Here is a 22,796-nt window from a genome sequence, read left to right as displayed (position 1 = left end):
TTAATCCAATCAATGTTCCAACTTTAGATCTGATGAGTGGGATAATAATGCAACCTAAAATAATTTTCTCATGCCATGTATTTTATTTTAGCTATTTTTGCTAAAATAGTCACCATTTATGTCATTTTTAAACTAAAAAATTCATAAATCATGCAAAATGAATCAAGTTCATCTAAACTTTTAAAACCAATGAGTAAAATGTACATGTGACAACATATTAAAATTTCATGGCCTCCATTTATGTCATTTTTATCTCATAAAAATTATAAATCATGCAAAATAAATCAAATTTATACGAAATTTTACATACAATAAGTAAAATATGCATGTGAGGTCATATAAAAATTTCAAGGTCAGAAACAAAGTTTAACTATTTTTAGCATTTTAAACACCCTTTTAATCAATAAAATGTAATAAAATTACTAAAAATCATTAAAATGAGCTAAAAATTACCATAAATCATCAAAATGACCTAATTTCATTTTAGGACCAGAATATATAACATGCAAAAATTTTCGTGACTTTATAATATAAATTACGAAATCTCTAGTTTTATATGTTATACTTTTAACTCGGAAAAACTATAAACCGATTATGCATGCAACAACCATAGCTCATGATACCACTTGAAAGGATTCTATAACCCTCTAATTAAACTTCTTTAATTTTAGATCTAAAATACTCATTAAAATAGATGTTGATCTTATGCATGCATAACATAATAAAATAGAAAAGTAAGAACAAGGTTCCTTACCATGATGAAAACGGTTTTAAGGGCACAAGTAAGAACACCTTTCTTTACTTGTTCTTGAGCTCAAAATAAATGGATGATCCCCTTAGTCTCAATAGTGTGAAAACCTCCTTTCAATTGTACCAAGACTTCCCTTAAAACTACTAATTAATTGACTAATTATATTAGTAGTAAACCTTAAAATATAATCTAATATTATTTCTTATTACTACTATAGTAATCTAAATAAATTAGATTTTGAACAATTATTTTCTAAAACTTGTTTTTAGAGAGATGGTGAGAGAAGTGAGATATGTGTAAAAAATGTAAGAATGAATTAGAGAGAAAAATAAGAACAATTCTTATGCAAGAGTAGAAGGGAAAACCGGTGGGTGGGGTGGTGGCTAGGGAGCGAATGCATGCCCATTCTCTTTTAGAATTGTTCTTATCAAAAAAGCATTAGGGTGAAGGCTATTCTATAATTGTAGTTATTGCGTTTTCCATAATAAAAACAATTAAACAATTCACCCTCTAATTTCCTCTAAAAACCGGTCCATTAGATAATATGGACTCCATTTTACTTTTGTCAATTGTCACTTTGTTATATAATGTGTAACATGTGACATGTAACATGTTGTTAATAATATTAATGCATATTTAACAATTAAATATCATTACATATATTAATTTAATTATATAGAGAAATTGACTAGTAATTCACAATCACAAGTAAATAAAATGGTTCATGTTAATATAATCTACAACAGATTGTAATTATAATTAACGGATCATTCTTAATTTAATTGTTTCATAAACAAAGTATTAGTAATATAACATTTTAATTACTAAAACGAATCTCATTAAATCGAATTACAATAAGATTCATGTTCTTACTCACATATGTAAATTGTTCAATTTTAAGGAATTAATTAATCTGTATCAATATATGATTAATTAATTTATCTATTAAGGGAATCGTCCATTAGGTGTGACCTTAAGGGATCAACTGATCACCACCGTCAAACGACGGTAATGTCAAACTCTAGTCAGCCAATCATTACCGATTAATGTTGATCAGTTGACATATAAATATGAATCATCCCTTTATGTATTCTTATCATGAGTTTTAATAATGTGATCGCACTATTGTCAAGGACACATACTCCAACACCGCCATAGACCGCCGTTGACCACCCATTGACCCCGTTGACCGCCCAATTTATGGGTTTGACCGAGTTTATATTTTGGATTATAGATGTTTTGTGCGACGGTCTTAAGACGGATTTTTGAACCACCTTTAGTGGTTGTTTTGGGCTGACCTTGGGTGGGTTGAGTCGAGGGGAGTGAGGAGAGTAGAGTGGTGGTCTTGGGTGGTGGGTAGGGTGGCTGTAGGTGACGGAATCGAGGGCCAAAGGGCGGTTGTACGGCCTGTTGGTTGTTGTTATTCTTGTTGTTGCAAGTCGGTTTTAGGGCAGGGGTTTTACCCTCTATTTGTGACCGGCCTAGGGTGGCTTTAGGGTGGCTCGAGTCGCGGGTTGCTGGTGGTTGTAGTGGGGGTCATGGTTGAGGTTAAAGGTGGCGGTTGAGTGGTGTTTGAGGGTGTATAAGACGGGTTCAAAGGGGAGGAGTCGGGTTGTTATTGTTGTTGATGGTTGTTGCGTTTATCATGGTTGGTCGTTGTTGTCGTGTGGATGTTGTTGGGTGGCGGCTGGTGTCGGCAAGAGGAGGGAAAGGTGGTGGGCTAGTGGCTGGCGGTTAGGTTGGTGGTGTTTGGGCATGGTGAGTGTCGGGTGTGTGTGTGATATGGTGTTGTTGTCGTGGTGGCCATGTATCGTGGGTTGGGTTGTTGTGGCTATGGGCTGGTCGTGGACCACCATGGCCGGTGGTGGTGGTCCACGGTGGCAGCGGAGGTGGTGGTACTAGGAGGGAGTCGGGTGTGATTATGAGTCGATATTTTAATAGCTTTAAGACGGGTTTTGTTTAATTAATTAATTCGTATTTAATTAGATTAGATTAGTTAGTAATTAATTATATTTAATTAATCGTAGGTGACGGTTTTTGTGGAAGATTATTTTATTCGGATTGCTTATGGAGGTTTGCTAAAAGGTAGGTTTAACCTACTCAGTTTGGATAATGTGTCTATTTGTTAAATGAGTTGTTTGTCATTAATTACATTTAATGAGTCGGTAATTGGCATGTTATATGGTATCTTGCATTTATTGTGTTTGTCATGTATATTGGAGGATATTGCGGTGTTGGTTGGTTACTTATTCTATGGAGACGGAAGGCGGTTAGGAGACCGTCTTCCACTTGAGTTGCCTATTGGGGTTTCCCACCCCAATAGGAATGTGCACATTAATGACTTGAGTCTTGGAGGGACGCGTGTGGTGAGACACGACGTCTGGCAGAGGACCCGAGTCGCTCTTGGGCCCGGTCCCACCGACGTGTTCGTAGTACCTTGTGTGATTGTGGTGTCGTGGACGTGTTCTTGGCACCAGTGGTTGTGGGTACGTCTGGGCGTGTCCCGGTACCGGTATGACAGTTGGATAATTGTGTGTCATTCATATCATGGTCATATTGTTGACTCACGCACTTGAGTCATGTCACACTTTCTTTTATCGTTACTGACGTTTGTGCGTCTGTGTCTTTGTCACCTATCTCTTTTGGGGTGGCCTATGTCGATCCATATGATATTATTTGGTCATATGGGGAGCAGGTTAAGTACATGTTTGTTTGTTGACGTGATCGGGATTTCGTCCGCGCTACGAACTTTGGAGTCGAGTACATTGTCACTAGGTAGATGGCATAGTCATAGACGAGTTGTCTTTCATTTATTAGTTTACGTTTGTAATAACTAAACTTGTTATTTATTTCATAATGTTTCTTAATTGTAATTCCGATTTCACTGCCTCGGGAAACCGAGACGATAACGCTTCAATTATCTTAGCCGGATAATTGGGGTGTTCCAAAGCACCCAAGACCACCACTCAACTCTCGTCACTCCCCTCGACAATACCCACCCAAGGTCAACCCAAAACAACTACTAAAGGTGGGTCAAAAATCCGTCTTAAGACCGTCGCACAAAACAACTATAATCCAAAATATAAACTCAGTCAAACCCCTAAATTGGGCAGTCAACGGGGTCAATGGGTGGTCAACGGCGGTCTATGGCGGGTGAAGGTCGAGGCCGGTTAAATAAAATAATATAAAAACTAATGAGACGGTCTTACCTTACGAACTCGGGGCGGAGGGACGGAATTCTCCTTCTCTTTTTTCTTCCTCTTATTTCTCTCTTAAGATGGGTGGTGGATTTTGTGAGATTACAAAAGGACAAGGGTTGGGGTGGATAAGGTAGGGTATATATAAGGTGAGTGCGGTATACGTATATAATACACGTATAGAATATCGTATTATTATTACTATTACTATTACTGTTACTATTACTATTACTATTACTATTACTATTACTATTACTATTACTATTACTATTACTATTACTATTACTATTACTATTACTATTACTATTACTATTACTATTACTATTACTATATATAAAAGAGAGTTTTTTCGAGCGATCTGAGAGCGTCCACATCATTAAAAATCAATTTAGGAAAATATAAATTTTGATGTAAAAATAAAGTGGAAAATCTTTTAATTATTATAATATGTATATTTCCTAAATATATTCAAGTGATATTTCCAATTTTTAAATCAAACTTTTACATTTCATTTGGTAAAAAAATATCGTTAAAAAAATTATGAAAATAATATAATTAGCTTTGTGGTAAAAAAATGCTATCATTAGAGTATAAATTTCATATTATTTGCACATATTAAAGATGATGTCCTTCTTAATACGTAAAATTGTGTACTTTTTAGTATGTTTTGTCCCACATTGGAAAATAAGTAGGTGTGGTGAATATACTACATATAAATAGTAGAATTGTCCCACGAAAGATTAGTATAAGGTGATGTGATTCTATGATTATACATAGGAGGCATATTTGGAACTTATGTATCCACCCAAAATTTTTTGAGTCTCATAAACATTGTTTTAAAGAGCTCTTAAGATTTTCTATCAATATCTACGATATGATATAAAAAATACGGTGGAAATAGTTGGGAACTACCTGGGAAAGAGTTAAGAACATGAACAAGAAAATCAAAAAATACAAAACTAAAAGTTTTACTAATGGTAGTCTCCTGACAGAGTACAAAACTAAAGATTTTACTAATGGTTGTCTTCTAAATGCACTAATAGAGCGTTAATGAGTCGGTATATATATGATGTAGAGATCCCTATCTAATGATCGAGACTAGGTAGTTTTACCTTCAAAGAAAAATAATATGTATACAATAGTGGTTTTTAAGAAGAGACATGTATTTCTTGGTATGTTATATCTTTCACATTGAAAAATAATGTAGGTATGATGAACATACTACGTCTAAATAATTAAATTATGTATCTCACATTGAAATAATAATAATATACGGTAGGGTGATTCTATAAATATAAATAAGAGACATCTTTGAAACTTAGGTATTAACCCAAAATTTTTTGATATGAAAGATATGTACTTTTTAGTATGTTATATGTCCCATATTGAAAAATAATGAGGTGTGATGAATATATTATGTATAAATAATAGAATTGTCCCATATATATACATTTTCTATATTATATTAAACTGATGTTTATAATTTTGATATAAAAACTTTATATTTCATTTGACAAAAAAGTATCGTATGAAAATTATATAATTAGATTGTGACAAAAAAATGTTATCATTAGAGTGTAGATTGTATTATATTGTATTTTCTCATTATTAAATTGGTTGATGTCAAAGCAAGTGCAAAAAAAATGGTGTACTTAGTATGTTATGTGTCCTACATTGAAAAGTAATGTAAGCGTGGTGAATATATTATGTATAAATATTAGAATTGTCCCACATCGGAAGATTACCATAAGGAAGAGTGATCTTATGATTATAAATAGAAGTCATAACCCAACATCTTTTGATTCTCTTAAGTATTGTCAGAGAGAGCTCTTAAAAGAATTTGTATTACTGTCTCTACAATAATGATTTTTAACCTAAGTTAATATTTGGAAAATATTTTAGTTATTATAATATATACTCTGAATTTCTTATTTTATATTCAAGTGATGTTTCTAATTTTTATATAAAATCTTTTACATTCATTTGGCAAAATAATATCGGTAAAAAAATTATGAAAATAATAGTATTAGATTCATGGTAAAAAAAAATGCTATCATTAGAGTATATTAGATTTCATATAATTTGCACATATTAAAGATGGTTTATTTCATAGTATGTTATATGCCCCCACATTGAAAAATTATATAGGTGTGATAAATATAGTACATATAAAAAAATAGAATTTTCTTACATCGAAATATAACATAAGGTGGGTGATTCTATGATTATAAATAGGAGGCATCCTTGGAACTTAGGCATCAACCCAAAATCTTTTGAGTCTCTGAAGTATTGTCTTAGAAAACATTTAAAAGTTTATATCATTATATTTTCTACCTATAGATTTTATATGTCTCATATTGAAAAATAATGTAGGTGTGGTAAATATACTACGTTTAAATAATATAATTAGAATTGTGTTAAAAAATATTCTATCATTAGAGTATAGGTTTCTATCATTTGCACATATTTTAATTATGATATAAAAAAAACGACGTTCATGGTAGCATGTGTAAGCTATCAAAGGTCAAGGTTACCATGCGAAATTTCCAATATTATAATAATATAGTTAATTAAATTTCCATTTAAAAGAGAGAGATATCGTACCAACAAAACAATAAAGGGGGTATTAATTTTTAATTGTTATTTTATTGCCACGCCAACAAACTTAACGTCCATTTAACAACCTTTACATTAGGGGGTACCATGAGCAAAAAAAATGGAACCTCAAGGGTACCATAGGCAGATTCTTAAAAGTAGGGATAACATGGAAAATCTGACAAAATTAAGGGGTACCACGAGAAATTTCTGTATCTCAATTATGTTAAATTTTTTTTTGAAGAAAAACAGCGTACAAATATTAATGGAGAGTAATTGATCTTATTATTAAATTTATAATGAGTAGCAATTGTCTGTATTCGGTATTCGAGATTCGGTTGGATGTCGAACTAAGTGAAAAAAAGATGGTGTAATTCTGAGTATGTTATTTGTCTCACATTGAAATACAATGCATGTTTGATGAATATATATTATGTATAAATAGTAGAATTGTCCCACATCAGAAAAAAATCCAAGTTTGGTGAATATATTACTTATAAATAGTAGAATTGTCCCACATCAAAAGATTAGTATAAGATAAATAAGAGTTAACCCACGTATATATTAATTTTTTATTTTTTTTAAAGAGGTATTTTAATGATATGTAAACAAATCATTAGACATAGAATGTAAACATTAAACCCTTATAACGTTTTTTTTTGCATTATAAATAAGTTAATTACCCCGTTGCAACGCACGTGCATTCAAACTAGTTACTATTACTATTACTATTACTATTACTATTATTATTATTATTATTATTATTATTATTATTATTATTATTATTATTATTATTATTATTATTATTATTATTATTATTATTATTATTATTATTATTATTATTATTATTATTATTATTATTATTATTATTATTATTATTATTATTATTATTATTATTATTACAACTTATGAAGGGATGCGTGCAGCTTTCATAGATAGAAAAATAAAAGTTTACATGAAATTGGTGGGGAGCCGAGAGACAACTTATTATTATTATTATTATTATTATTATTATTATTATTATTATTATTATTATTATTATTATTATTATTATTATTATTATTATTATTATTATTATTATTATTATTATTATTATTATTATTTTTATTATTATTATTATTATTATTATTATTATTATTATCCAATAATTATTATTATTATCCAATAATTATTATTATTATTTCATTATTTCGTCTGAAATATAATTCGTATAAATACATTATTTCGTCTCAAATATAATTCGTATAAATACAATATAATATTATTTTATAAAAATATAAATACGGAGTATTACAATCTTCCCCCCTTAAAAAGAACTTCGTCCCCGAAGTTCACCTCACTCTCCCATTTCCTCAAATCTCATGCATTCTCTCGCACCTCACACGTTAATTAACCGTATACGCTCTTTCTAAACATCACACTCATCCCAAGGTTCTTCACTCAATTCTCATACTTTCTCACATTCTGTACTTTCTCTTTCCTAAATTTCCGAATTATTACATCTACTCCCTCTAAAAGAGAACTTCATCCCGAAGTTCGACTATCAAACCTCGAACTGCGGTCTCATACGCTCGTTACTAAATTCAACAAATGACTATGTTTCAGGTTCAACTCACTCTCTTACCTATTGCAAATCCATTATTAAATCTTGTATTGTCTTATGCCATTGCTATAATCCCAATCTATAAACCTCTCTAGAAGTCTCTCTACGGGTACCCCTACGAGCCTCCCAAAGGTCAAGCGCCTGGTCCAACCCACGGTTCCCAGTCTATAATCCCATAAATAAATCCTAACTCATATTGGCTATAGGAATACGTATCTATCACGGGGTATAACCCGATTATAATTATGTATCTATATCACGTCAAATCTCATGCTTTCACATGTATGCACATCAAAACACCAATTACACGAATTCTAGGAAACAATCAATTAATTCAAAATTTCGTGTCATTTGACTCAACATGATTAAGATTCCCGATTCCGGACCTCATGCCACGCATTTACCGCGTCAAATCCACCAAATGATCACACATGTGTTTCCATATCCGTTCCCATCCATCATCAACCCTTCCGCTTATACGGAAGGCCACAATCACCATCATGCAAATACCACTATGCAACACATAACTTGCATGTTTCATCTTACTTTTACACAACAAAACAAAATCACGTTGATTAACACATATCCAACAAGATTATCACATCATTTGTCATCCAATTACTCATGTTAAATCACGATTTCAATTCAATTGCAACATGCCACCCAAGATGATCAAACGTAAACAATTGACAATGTCTCATCCATATATGGTCAACATATTCATCCGAAATAAACCAACCAATATAAATCACGAAAATAAGGGTATACACCCCCATACTAGGTCGAGTATTGACATAACAAGGGGCAAAGCAGATCACTCGGTCGAGTATAGGAGGCCACTCGGCCGAGTAGGCGGACACTCGGTCGAGTACATGGTGTACTCGGCCGAGTGTCACCTGGGCATGGGGTTTTCCTTCTCAAACTTTGTTCCAAACTTTCATATTTTATCACACCAACGCTAATAGAAGAACTCTTTGCCTAAGGCCATAATTCTAGCTCCTCACATGGACACTACAAAAAGATCACAATGTACGCCGTGGGCGCTTCACTCGACGATTGGGAGGCAACTTGACAAGTAACATCTATACTATCACTGTTAGACCAAAATCTCACAAACTACTCTCTCTCGTCGTGCACGTATACTTATATTAAACTGTTACCCTATATAACCTCAATGATCAACTAGCTTAACGACACAATTTACCGCTCGCCGAAAACCGACTTTTAAAGGACAACCATCAGTTACCTTATCAAACGTGTACACTAGGTTTCAAATAGTCTCGTCATTCATTTCTCACTACGACCTTTACTAGACATATTGCACCCTCAATTCTCCTTGGTCACCTCAAATTCAACCTAATATCTTCTTATATTACTATTTCATAAATCTTTGCTATTATCTATCAATTCTCGTCAATCCTTGAATTCAGTTTACATATTCTCACAATTATGAACAACCCAAATTATCACTTTATTCTAACCTTAGATACTTCAATTGCTTTCTCACTATTCCACCATTCGATCTAATTTATTTATCAACTCAAGATTTCCAAGTCATGTTCAACCACAATATCCCTCAACATACAACCCAACCTCACTCACTATGCATAAGTTCAATCAATCAACAAAGGTTCGACCTAGATGACACATCACACATTGTCCTATTGTACACAAGGTCATCTCATGTAATCAACTTACTCACTCACAACTTTGTATGGGCTAACTCATCTTACTAGTGTTTCCAAATTCCCAAATTGATGTTTATACATAATCCACACTTCAATCCTTCACATGAATCCCTTAAATGCAACAATACCTCTAGGCAACGGCACACACACTCACATACCACTAGTTTCTGTTCAATGTTCTCTTACCCACAATAGTTACACCACCATATAACCGAACCCAAATTATTTCTAACACATTATCCAAGGTTTCATCCAATACTATTCTCATTCATTACATGACCAACAATTCACGACAGCGTACATGTACCTCTCTTCTTCAGAGTCAATAACCACGTCAATTATCAAATTTACCTAAATTCCAATAAAACACGTGTTTCTCATATAAAATCCTCAAGATGCAACACTCACTCATCGTACATTATTAGCACTCTTTATCCTCATGGCTCATGGACTCACGGCCATTTCACCTTCTCTCCAACACAACCATATATACCTATACGTCTCCACTCATCACGATTAAATAACCCCCCCCCCCCCCCAGGGCAGACTAGGCATTGACTCACATATAAGCAAAACAACACATTATTAGTAAAATGACAACATTATGAGACAAGGAAACCATGTTTTAAACACGAACATGTAAAATTTAATCGTATACCCTATGGTATCAAAAAAAAATTGGCAAAATTTTGAATTAAGATTTTCAAATTAAGGCAATGCATAGCATTACAACAAAATTAAAGTCTTATTTCTCAATTAATTCATGAAAACTTTAAAACGAAATTTTTTAAATTTTTTAAGACCATACCTCACATCATTAAGCCACATTTGAATCTTTACAACATAATTAGACAAAAGTAAACGGAGTGTATAAAACCACATCAGAATCATTCATTTTTAAAATGAAATCTTAAATGATTTTTTTTTTTGGCAACATCTCAAGATGAAATTTTGGATTTTATGATAATATATGCCGTTAACAACAGAGAAAAACAAAATTTAAGCATGGGAAGATTCTTGAGCCTCATTATTCAACTAAACTAAGTCTCAAACACCGACAAATCAAAGCTTAAGAATGAACCTTAAAGTTTCAAAATTTTCAAAACAAAATTTCAAATGTACGACAAAATTAGTAATAACAACCAAACTTGGGTCCTTGCTAAACCATCAACCAAGCAACAAATATAAAGTCGAATTATCGACTCAATAACATATATTTTCGAGTTCATAAAAGAAAATATTTTGTAAAATTCAACATGAAAACTCCATATTTGACATCATAAATGACGAAAAACGTGATTAATATCGTAAATCGAACAAAATGTGTCATTAATTGACAAAATTTGAAGGTATTAGCATAGATTTATACAAAACCAAATTGGAAGGATAAAAGGAAAGAAAGCGTCACTTGCAAGATGAAATTTTAGCCAATTTAAGAGGCTAAATATTAGAGTAAGAATTTGAATTCGAGCAATAAACAATCAACAATGAAGTCTTATAAGAAAATGATTTTAAATGGGCGAATAAAAGAGATAAAATAAAGCAATAACACAATTTTAGCGAAACTCAGAACCCAAAAGCTGGCACTCGGTCGAGGGCTGAGTCCACTCGGTCGAGTGACAGTCCACTCGGTCGGGTGCCTTCTCCACTTGGTCGAGTGACTCTCTTCCAGAAATTTTCAAGTTTCTGGAAATGGGTCCACTCGGTCGAGTGAATGGTACTCGGTCGAGTACTAGCTCGCACTCGGCTGGGTGTCTCTCTTTGGTTTGCAATTTCCGACTGTTGTAACGGAGGCGTCCCATTACCCAATAGTTAGTTGATTAGGGTGATAAGAACAAAAATAGCGAATAACAATAAAGATGACACACAGATATACGTGGTTCACCAGTCAAATAACTGGCTACGTCCACCTTGAAGGAGAGAAAATTCACTATTGCGGAGATAATAGTACAAAAGTAGACCGGTATACACACGCTACTAAGAGCCAAAAGTATACCATATTCTACCAACAAAATAGTAATCTCAAAGGAACAAAAGAGACTACCCAAACGAGATGAAGGACAAACGATCTTGAGGCTAGCAAGATCCGAACAAACTCCTTTGATCTCCAAAGACAGAAGAACGTCAATCTACTTGAGCCCGGAACAAACTGAAGCTTCCTCCCCGGAGAGAACCTCACAAATCGACTCTCATAAGATTGTGCTCACAAATACTATCTCCACCTCCTTAATTAACCTAGACTAATATAAGGGATTTTATATAAATTTATTCCACCCTAAAATAAGAGATCTAGACTAATTAGAAAACAAAGACTATTAGGAAATTAATAACTAATTTCCTAATACAGATTAACAACAATTAGGAAACGTAAACCAATTTCCTAAACTAAGACAAAATCCACATTAATAAAGAAACACCATTACACATAGTGGTGGGACCACTAACTTTGCATGGACAAATTATCTCACGTGAATTCTAACAAAGAGCAATCAAACGACGACATACAAAACGCAGCTATCCCAGGACGATACGCGACTCGCATGAGTGACGGACCAAGTTGTCTTCCTCGTCTGCGCTTTGATTCTTCTTTGATGCTTCGTCTTGTCTTACCATAATCCGTCTTCGACACAAATTCAAGGCACAAATTCCTAACAATCTCCACCTTGACTTGAATTATCCAAAAAATGAACCAAAACCAAATCAGCTTCAATTGAGTCGATCCTCAAGTCACTACCTGTCCCGATAGTCTCACCTTTGACTTGAACACAACCCACAAATTGAACAAACGAACCAAGTGTGCAACAAACGTGTGTAGACACCTCGTTTCTGCACCCCTCGCAAACCACCCGGTGATGATTGGGCCGCATGTTTGATTCGCGGAACGATTTGTGACAGTTCGTAAGATTATCGTCAAGTGATTGCTCAAATATAAATGTCAAACCTCTTAGTTGTCATCTACGTGCCGATACGGTCGTTTTGGCAGTAATTAGAGTACATTCGGAGTCCGGGTCAAAAACCGTCTCCATTTTCTGATAGCTGTTAAATCCCGAGTCGGAATGTTCTGGAATGTTCCGGATATTTCTATTCCATATTCATCAAATTTTATCTTTTGGCAAATAATATCCCGTAATATTCAAAAGATAATCGAATTAAATCCGTCCTACCATAACTTAAACACGGAAATCTTTCTTAAACAGAGGAAACCCCCGGAACAGGGCGCGGCACTGCTGCGCGCCTCTTCCAAGAGACGCATGGTCGCTGCGCCTCTTCCCATGCCCTTCTTTGCATGATTTACGTATCTTTTTTATATCTTTCCGAGATTCACTTCCAAAGAGTCTCCGAAACCCTATTCCTTCACGTGATTAGTATAAATAGGAGCTTTCGTTCCTCATATTTCTCACGCGAGTGTCCGCCCTTCTCTTCTCCCTTTGCATTCTAGACTTTGTTCTTACTAATTGGCGCCTACGTGCTTGAACCTTCGACCACGTAAGCTCGGATCTTTCCGGGTACCAGCCTCTCCGTTGCATGACCGACCAATTTGACCACTACACTCAATCAATCTAATTAATCAACTTGTTAAGTCGTTTTCCTCTTACGAGGGCACTCTTTCCTTGCATTCGCGTCGAGCATCACTAATCGATTTTCTTAGTTCTTCTCGTTCCGTCAACATGTAAGTCTGAGGGTGTATAATTCTCTTTATTTATTGTATTTTATTTATCGTATCACAATTGTAAGGTTTATGTCGAAAGTATCTCATTAAAACCGATTTCTAAAACCGTGCTTTAAAACCTGTTTTGCGGATTTCCAGTAGATAGACAGTCGAGAAAAGACGCAAAGAATCGCTGCGCCTCTTTCAAAGGAGCGCAGCACTCGCTGCGCCTCTTCATGAGGCCGCCGCAGCTTCCTCGCTTCTTTTCTTCTTCTTCGTCCTCTGTAATTCGTCTCTCGTCGTTTTTTATTTGCTTTCAATTGTTTTTTCATTAATTCGTTCACATGATCATTAATAAATTATTCATTCATCATTAATATGTTTTATTCATTGTTGTTCCGACTTAAATCCTAGATAATCGATATTTACGGGTTTTTTGTCATTAATGTTCAAACCCGGATTCTTAGGGATTCAATCTGTCCATATTGAGTTTCTGAGATTCGTCATTGATATATTTGCATCCGTATTCATTGATATTTCGTCATTGTTTAGTTTGTTTCACCGATGTCACTAATTAATCGTTCATTAACATCGACCCTTCACATGTTTAATCTGTCTTCGTCTCCGTCTCATCCATGTTTATTGTTTTATGACTCAAATCACATGTTAAATAATCAGAAATCACTTTCATCCGGGTACATAATCTAAATCAGTCCATTAAATTCACCAATTAACGTTAACAATTGCGCTTTTGGCTTCACACGAGAGTTCGTCCTTGAACAGACGCAGTGTCGTCTGCGCGCTCTTCCAAAGGGCGCAGATGTCTCTTCGCTTGTTCCAGACGACTTCGTCCCCGAACTCCTTTTCGCCTTGACCTAGATTAATTAGTTTACGTATCAATTAACTAATATTCGTAATATCGCTAATTCCTGTTCGTTAATTTGTTGTTTTATTCTTTTGTTCCTTTTTATCAAATTATCCGTTTTAAAGGTATTTTCGACATAAACCGCCTAATCCAATGTAATTAATGTAATTTCCATTATTGTAATTTATTTCATTTATTTCATTGTTTTGTATGCTTCCACATGTAATTGAACATTAAATCCAACTTCGACCCCAATTGTTTGCCTAATTAATTGTTCACCGACTTAGCTAATTTCACATGTTAGGATTAATCTATTGGATGTTGCATTGCATGCATATAGCCGACGATATATCAAGTACGAATAAACTCCCTAATCATTAGTAGAGGCCGCTATCGAGGCGGGCGGGATTAGGTGTTCGATCAAAAGAGCTTCCTAATACGTACCCTCACCCCTTACTCCAGATCTCCGTGAGCACCCGTGTTCATTGGCATCCACGAGAGTCATTCTAGACATAGAATGCTAAGGGTAACGATTGCTTAGTGTTCATGTCACTACTTTGTGTCTTGACATGACACGAGGTATTCGAACGGTTCCAATTTCCCATAAAAATTGGTGGCGACTCCATACAAAATGCAAACGCTTGTTTTCGAGCCCCTTCACTCCCAAGCGCCCCGTGGGCGGCCCGCTGTCCGGTTTGGCGACTCATGGGACTATACACTTACGTGTAGCTAGGGTGAAACTTGAACAAGGTTAGGGAATAAGGTTGTACAAGACAATTGTCGGTTTTCATAACTCGGTCTTCCTAGACCGTTTATTCGGCCTTCCTAGGCCCAACCCAACCCATTCGACCAATTGTCCCGTCTAAACGGTCCTAATTCTTATTTGGGCCTAAAGATGGATAGCGATTGACGTCATCCATACCATGGTGCTTACTCTTGTTTGTATCAAGGGCCTTCACTACTTGAGGAAATGGACTAGGAATCGGCCTTACTCTTGTTTGGCACGAGCCTCTCCACCGACTTCGGGTTTGATGGTTCGGTATGGCAACCCACCCTTTAAACCAAAACCCTTCTAAACGCACTCAAGATCCCGTTATAATGCTTGTATAAATGTGCAAACCTTATGTGATCACCATTCTAAACAAAACCATGACGAACTTTCAAAAATCAAAACCCGTTTTCAATCAAGAATTTCGAAAATAGGGCCTTTAATTAGTACAAAATCCGGTCAAAACTCTTTGTCGTGTCAAAATTCGGGCCACAAGCCCATTTCAAAACCTCACCTCGAGTCCACTCCTACAACTACACTACAGTTGGCTAGGACACACATTTTCAAAGACCTTGTCTTTCTTCAAAACTCACTCGACACAAGTGGCACACACCCACTTCATGAGTCAAGTCTTTTCCTCTTTTAGCAAGTGTGATAGAATGGTCGATCGTGTTTTGATTCGTCGCCGATCTCTTGTCCAGTTTCCAAGATGCCTGGGTCAAGTGATGATACGAACCTCCAAAGAACTTCAAGAGAATAGTGATCGAATCCTAGCCGCTACTGCCCAAATGCAAGTTACCCAAAACCAAACCTATGACCGCCTCGAGCTCATCGAAGGCCGTATCTTTGACGTAGAGGGAAGGTTGCCTCCCATTAAAGGTGAAGTACTACAATTTTCCGATGACGAATCTAAGGATGAGAATCAAATCATAGGGATGACCGCAAATGAGAAAAGACTCCAATACCTAGAGGAGCAATTGATGTACCTCAAAGGAGATGACATTTACAGGAGAACAATCGTAAGTATGAAGCCGTCAATTCCAAATTGCCCACTAACTTTAGCATGACGGATATCCCTAAGTTCAAAGGACACGAGAACCCTTTAAACCACATCCGAGCTTTCAAAGATTACATGTCTATCAAAGGCATCAAACCCGAGATGTTCTTAAGGATCTTTCCTTCATCTCTCGACACCATCCCGAAGCAATGGTTCTATACCCTAGATCACAAGAAGGTCGCTACTTGGGAGGACGCCGCGATCGAATTCTCAAAACAATACGCGGATAATGCCGAGATCCAAGTCAATATGCGCACTCTAGAGGTTCTTACCCAAAATGACAAAGAAGGATTCACCGACTTTCTAAGTAGGTGGAGGAAGACTAGTACTCAACTAGTAGAACGCCCGGATGAGGCCACTCTTGTGGAGAAATTCGTGGACAATCTCAAGCCCATATATGCCAACCATTTGAGATATCAAAACATCAAGACTTTCAAAGACTTAACCGTGTTGGGGACACGAATTGAAGATGACATCCGCAAAGGGCTCTTGTCCAAAACGGTAGGTCGAGGATATCAAGGGTCCACAAGTCGTTCATACGGCTCTCTGCAAGGCAAGACCGACGAGGTTAACCTTCTCGAGCCATCCAAGAAAACTAGCCCACCAAGGAAGTTCACAAACCTTGGAGATACGTACTCCAATGCTCTAAAAAGGCTAGTGAAGCAAGGCAAACTCCAACCCATTGGACCTACTCCCGAACCCGAAAGGAAGTCCAAGTTCTGGGACGAAAATTCCTACTGTGAATACCATAGGGGTAAGGGGCACGACACCGAAAAATGCTACAAGTTGAAACACGTGCTTCAAGATATGATCGAAGATGGTCGACTTCCAATTCCACCAGGAGGTAAGCCTAATAACACTCAGAATCCTCTTGGAGTTCTAGTGATTACAAGTGATGAATCTACCTTAGATTGCTCACATCTCATTTCTCCCGCCGAGGATGAAATTCGGGCAATTGAGAAAGAAAGACTCTACTCTACCATCTCCCTACCATTTCCGACTTCATCGCCTGGGCAAGGAGTGTAGATAGACAAGTGTGGGAATTAGAAAGCATGGTAATGATCTTGCGCGATCCCAATGCAACACCTAAAGAACGCGTACCATTGATCTTCTCTCCAAATGCCACTATGCAAGAAGTAGTCACCGTGGTCGATAAACTAGTCGATCAAATCATACAACTAGAAAGTGACATCATGAGGATGAGGGAACTAGCCGCGATCAATGGGGTTTGGGCCGATGACGATGAAGATGAATATCTCATTGAAAACTCCTTAGTCAAGGAAATAGTCCAAAATGGCGAAGACCAAGATGTGGATCACCTAACTCGCTCGGGTCGTCCATACCAAAACACTACTCAAAACGGTCCAACCAATGTCATCACACCAAATGACAACGAAGACGACCCCACTGATCATTTGCTCAAGCAATTACAAAGAACCAAGGCTGATCTTTCACCGGCAACTAGTGGCAAGCTCATTTCCACACCGCCAAGCTTTACTACAAGCTTTGGCCAAATTGAATGTGGCACATAACTCTACTCCCGAAGATGTAGTCAACTTGGTCTTCCAAGAATCACCCAAGCTAAGTAATCCTATTACTTTCTCAGACAAAGACTTACCACCTTTCGGCGCTAGTCACAACCTTGCTCTATATATCACTGTCATCTGTCTAAAGAAAAATGTGCCAATGACCTTGGTAGATGATGGCTCCGCGGTCAACGTCATACCCCTCAAAACGGCATACAAACTAGGCATGAAAGAGTCGGACTGGACTCCTACAAATCAAGGTGTACGGGCATATGACGGTACACGACGAAAAGTGGTAGGACTTGCCAATCTAACCATAGCAACGGGACCAATCGAACGAAAGGTCAACTTCCAAATAGTAGACATCGAAGCTTCATTCAACATACTTCTGGGAAGGCCTTGGATTCACGCTTCCAAAGCGGTAACATCCACCCTTCATCAAAAGATCAAGATCCCACTAAATGGCAAAGTTGTGACAATCACTTCGTCACCCATTAAGGCCATAATCGAGAAGCAATCAAATAATCAAGTCCTTGCGGATCCCATATACGAACTTGGGGGCTTCCAAAGTGTAAATGTCATAGAAAGTGAGTTGGCACCCTTATACTATAATCCCTACTCCAACTTGGTGGTCAACCACATACTCAAGAACCAGGGATACTTCCCTGGAATGCCTTTGAACCCAATTCGGGAGAACACATTCGCGCCATATAAGAAGGGCAACTCATCAAGAATACCACTTGGACTAGGGTACAAACCCACAACAGAAGAAGTTCTCGAAATGCTCGCCCAAGTCCAAAACCGCAAGTATGTAGGAGTCCAAATGAGGCCATATCTTCCTACCCTCAATGGATACTTCGTCCAAGAAGGAAGTTCGGAACTCTTTCATGGATTTCCCGAACCTTGGCATTACCTCGAGAAGAAGTTGGCCGGAATCGAGATCTTTCACGATTGCTACTTTATCCCTCCAGAAACGGTTCCTACCGTCAAAAATCGTCAAGCACCTTGCTTAGACGAACAAGCTGTTAGCCTCCTGTTTGGAGAGGACCGATTTGTTAGGGCCGCGCAGGATGAGATCATTACTACGATACTTCAAGACGATCGCTTCAACCCCACCGCATTGATCACGTAAATCGACACAAAGCAAAGAGAAAGGGTGGAGGAAATCAATCAAATGGACCAACAATCAAGGAAGACTCTTCAAGCTCACCACTGGAGAAGGAGAGATGTTCAAAGAAGAACCAAAGACGACGAATTCGAATCGAGTCGGAGTCGGAGTCGAGTCGAGTCTAGAGGAGTCATTAGAGAGTCTACTCCCGTCGTCATCCCCACTCCCCTCGTTTCTCCTAGCTTATTTTCGAGTAGTCACGTAGTTCGGGAAATGCCCCACCATCGTCCCTTTGCCGCCACTATCCTTGGATCAGTTGGCTTCTTTGTTTCAACTTTACTCAAATCTTAATATGAATAAATCAGGTTCTGCTTACTCTTTGCGTTATCTTGAGTGCAATTCTGTTTATGATGATACTGAGGATGACCAAAACCCAGACTTGACCGAAATACCTCCCTACGTAGCCAAAGAAATACTACAGGAAGGGGAAGGGGGACCTGTAATTGAGGACACCGAACCCATCAATGTTGGAACCGAACTAGAACCCAAAGAACTTAGGATAGGGACTACCTTGAGCTCAACCGAAAGAACCGATTTCATAGACCTCCTAAATGAATTCAAAGACGTTTTCGCTTGGTCCTACAAAGACATGCCAGGGATCGACAGGGATATCGCCGAACATAGGATTCCGATTAAGCCAGGTTTCAAACCTCGTGAAACAAGCTTCGACGAATGAGAACAGAGTGGGCTCTGAAGATTAAGGAAGAAGTTGACAAACAATTCAAAGCCGGGTTCATCAAAGTTTCCGAGTATTCTGACTGGGTAGCTAACATAGTACCCGTGCCCAAAAAGGATGGGAGAATCCGAGTTTGTGTTGACTTTAGGGATTTAAACAAAGCAAGCCCAAAAGACGACTTCCCTCTACCTCACATCGACATATTGGTAGACAATCTGCACCATGCATTACTATCCTTCATGGATGGATATGCGGGTTATAACCAAATCAAAATGGCCATGGAAGACATGCATAAGACCGCGTTCGTCACCCAATGGGGAACCTATTGCTATACAGTAATGCCGTTCGGATTGATCAACGCCGGGGCTACATACCAACGCACCGCGACTACACTTCTACATGACATGATGCATAAAGAAGTCGAGGTATATGTGGATGACATGATCGTCAAATCCAAGGAAAGAGAGGGACATATTGCGAACCTTCGCAAGTTCTTCGCAAGGCTACGAAAGTACAACATGAGACTCAATCCTCAGAAATGCACATTTGGGGTGACATCTGGCAAACTCCTAGGATACGTCGTTAGCCAACGAGGTATAGAAATAGATCCGTCCAAAATCAAAGCTCTGATCGAAATGCCACAACCTCAAACAAAAAAAGAAGTCGAGGATTCCTGGGAAAAGTGCAATACATAAGTCGATTCATATCGAAACTTACTATGATTTGCGAGCCTATCTTCAAGAAGCTCAAGAAAACAGACCACACCATGTGGGACGATGATTGTCAAAAGGCGTTCGACCGAATCAAGGAGATATTGGCTAAACCACCAGTGCTCATGCCACCACAACGAGATCAACCTCTTGGTTTATATCTCACAGTAACTGAAACTGCCATGGGTGCTATGCTAGCTCAAACTGTAGGAAGTGAAGAAAGAGCTATTTACTATCTAAGTAAGAAGTTCTTGGAATACGAGTGCAAATATTCACAACTCGAAAGGACATGCCTCGCTCTTGTGTGGGCAACAAAGAAGCTACGTCATTACATGCTTAGCTACTCACAAGATATTCTCCAAAATGGATCCAATCAAATACCTCTTCGAGAAACCCGTTCTCAACGGACGTCTGGCAAGATGGACCATGATGCTCTCAGAATTTGACCTCAAATATGTGCCACTGAAAGTAATAAAGGGTCGCGCCGTCGCCGAATTCTTCGCAGAAAATCCCATCAACGACGCACAAACCATAGATACTTGGTCATTTCCCGACGAGGATATACTTCAAACTGATGTAGACTCTTGGGATCTATACTTCGATGGAGCATCAAACCTAAGAGGATTTGGGATAGGAGTGTTGCTCATTTCTCCTGAAGGTGAGCATACACCGATTGCTGTCAAACTCGACTTCGAGGTGACAAACAACGCTGCAGAGTATGAAGCTTGTCTCATTGGACTACAAGCGGCAGTTAGCTTAGGTATCAAAAACCTACGAGTGCACGGGGATTCGTCACTGATCATCAACCAAGTTACGGGATCCTGGAAAATCCGAAGTGAAAGCCTTGCACCCTATCGTGGCTAGGATAGACCAAGTGGCTCAATTCTTTGATCATGTAACCTACTTACACCTACCTCGAGAAGAAAATCAATTTGCGGACGCTCTTGCGAAACTTGCATCTTTGATAAACATGCCAGATTACATGATGGAAATGCCTTTATGCATTGAACGACGGTCGGAGCCGGCGTATGTCCATCAAATTACCGATGAAGAAGAAATCGCACAAGAACCCTGGTTCCAAGCAATCCTAAACTTCAAGCTTAACGACACTTATCCACCAGAAATGGACAAAAGGGGACAACGAGCTATACGCCTACTAGCTTCCCAATACATCCTGATGCAAGGAGAATTGTACAAAAGAACACCTCTGGGTGTAGTCCTACGTTGCCTTGATCATTCACAGGCACGGAAAGTAATGGAAGAAGTCCACGATGGAGAATGCGGCCCTCACATGAGCGGACCTATGATGGCAAAGAAAATCACACGTCTAGGGTACTATTGGACCACAATGGAATCCGATTGCATCAAATATGTGAGGCATTGCCACAATCACAAATCTTCGGAACGTACAACATGTCCCTCCTTCGTTGCTCTATACGATGACATCTCCTTGGCCATTCTCCGCATGGGGAATTGACATAATTGGGAAAATAACCCCACCGAACAGAGGTCACTGTTTCATCCTAGTAGCAATTGACTACTTCACGAAATGGGTAGAAGCGGCTTCCTACACCGCTCTCACGCCAAAAAATGTAGCCAAGTTCATACAAAACAACATCATCTGTCGATATGGTTGCCCACATGAAATCATTAGCGATAATGGGTCCCACTTCCAAGCCGAAACCGAACAATTGCTAGCCAAGTACAAGATCAAGCACCATCACTCCTCGCCCTATCGACCACGTACTAACGGCGCGGTAGAGGCGGCTAACAAAAATGTCGTCACGATCCTCAAGAAAATGACCGACAATTATAGAGATTGGCCAAGCAAAATACCCTTCGCTTTGTGGGGGTATCGTACATCGCCAGACGCCCACCGGGGCTACTCCTTTCTATTTGACCTACGGCATGGAAGCCGTACAACCAGATTGAGCTAGAAATACCATCCTTGCGTATTCTCGCTAGAAAGTCAAATCCCATAAGCCGATTGGAAGAGGGATAGATATGAAGAGCTCATCCTCCTGGATGAACGTAGGCTACGTGCCTTGCATAATGTCCAAACATATCAAGCACGCATCAAACGAGCTTTCAACAAGAGAGTTAGGCCAAGAAATATCAAAGAAGGAGATTTAGTTCTCAAATCGGTTAGAGCTCTTTTACCTGTCGACCCGAGGGGAAAATTCAAACCTAATTGGGCCGGACCATATCTAGTCAAGTCCATACTCCCAGGGGGTGCGGTTAGAATCACGGACCTAGATGGGAATGAGTTTTCAAACCCCACAAATCTCGACCAACCGAAACGATACTATGCCTAGGATAAGACAAAACGCGCCTCGCGTAAACCTACGTGTCGCTCTTGTGGCACTAAATAAACGGCCCCCCGGCCCATTTGAATGTCACTATGCTCTTGCATCTTGGCAAACTTGTCATCCTCATATCATCAAACAAACTAAATTCGCACCTCCCGAGTAAGCAAAGCTCATGCTTATTTTCTATGTTCATTACAAGCTCTTGCTTCGAACAATTATTCTTTTACATTTAC

This window comes from Silene latifolia, chromosome 9, assembly GCF_048544455.1.
Source record: "Silene latifolia isolate original U9 population chromosome 9, ASM4854445v1, whole genome shotgun sequence".
Lineage (NCBI taxonomy): Eukaryota > Viridiplantae > Streptophyta > Magnoliopsida > Caryophyllales > Caryophyllaceae > Silene > Silene latifolia.
This window is presented reverse-complemented; position numbering follows the sequence as displayed.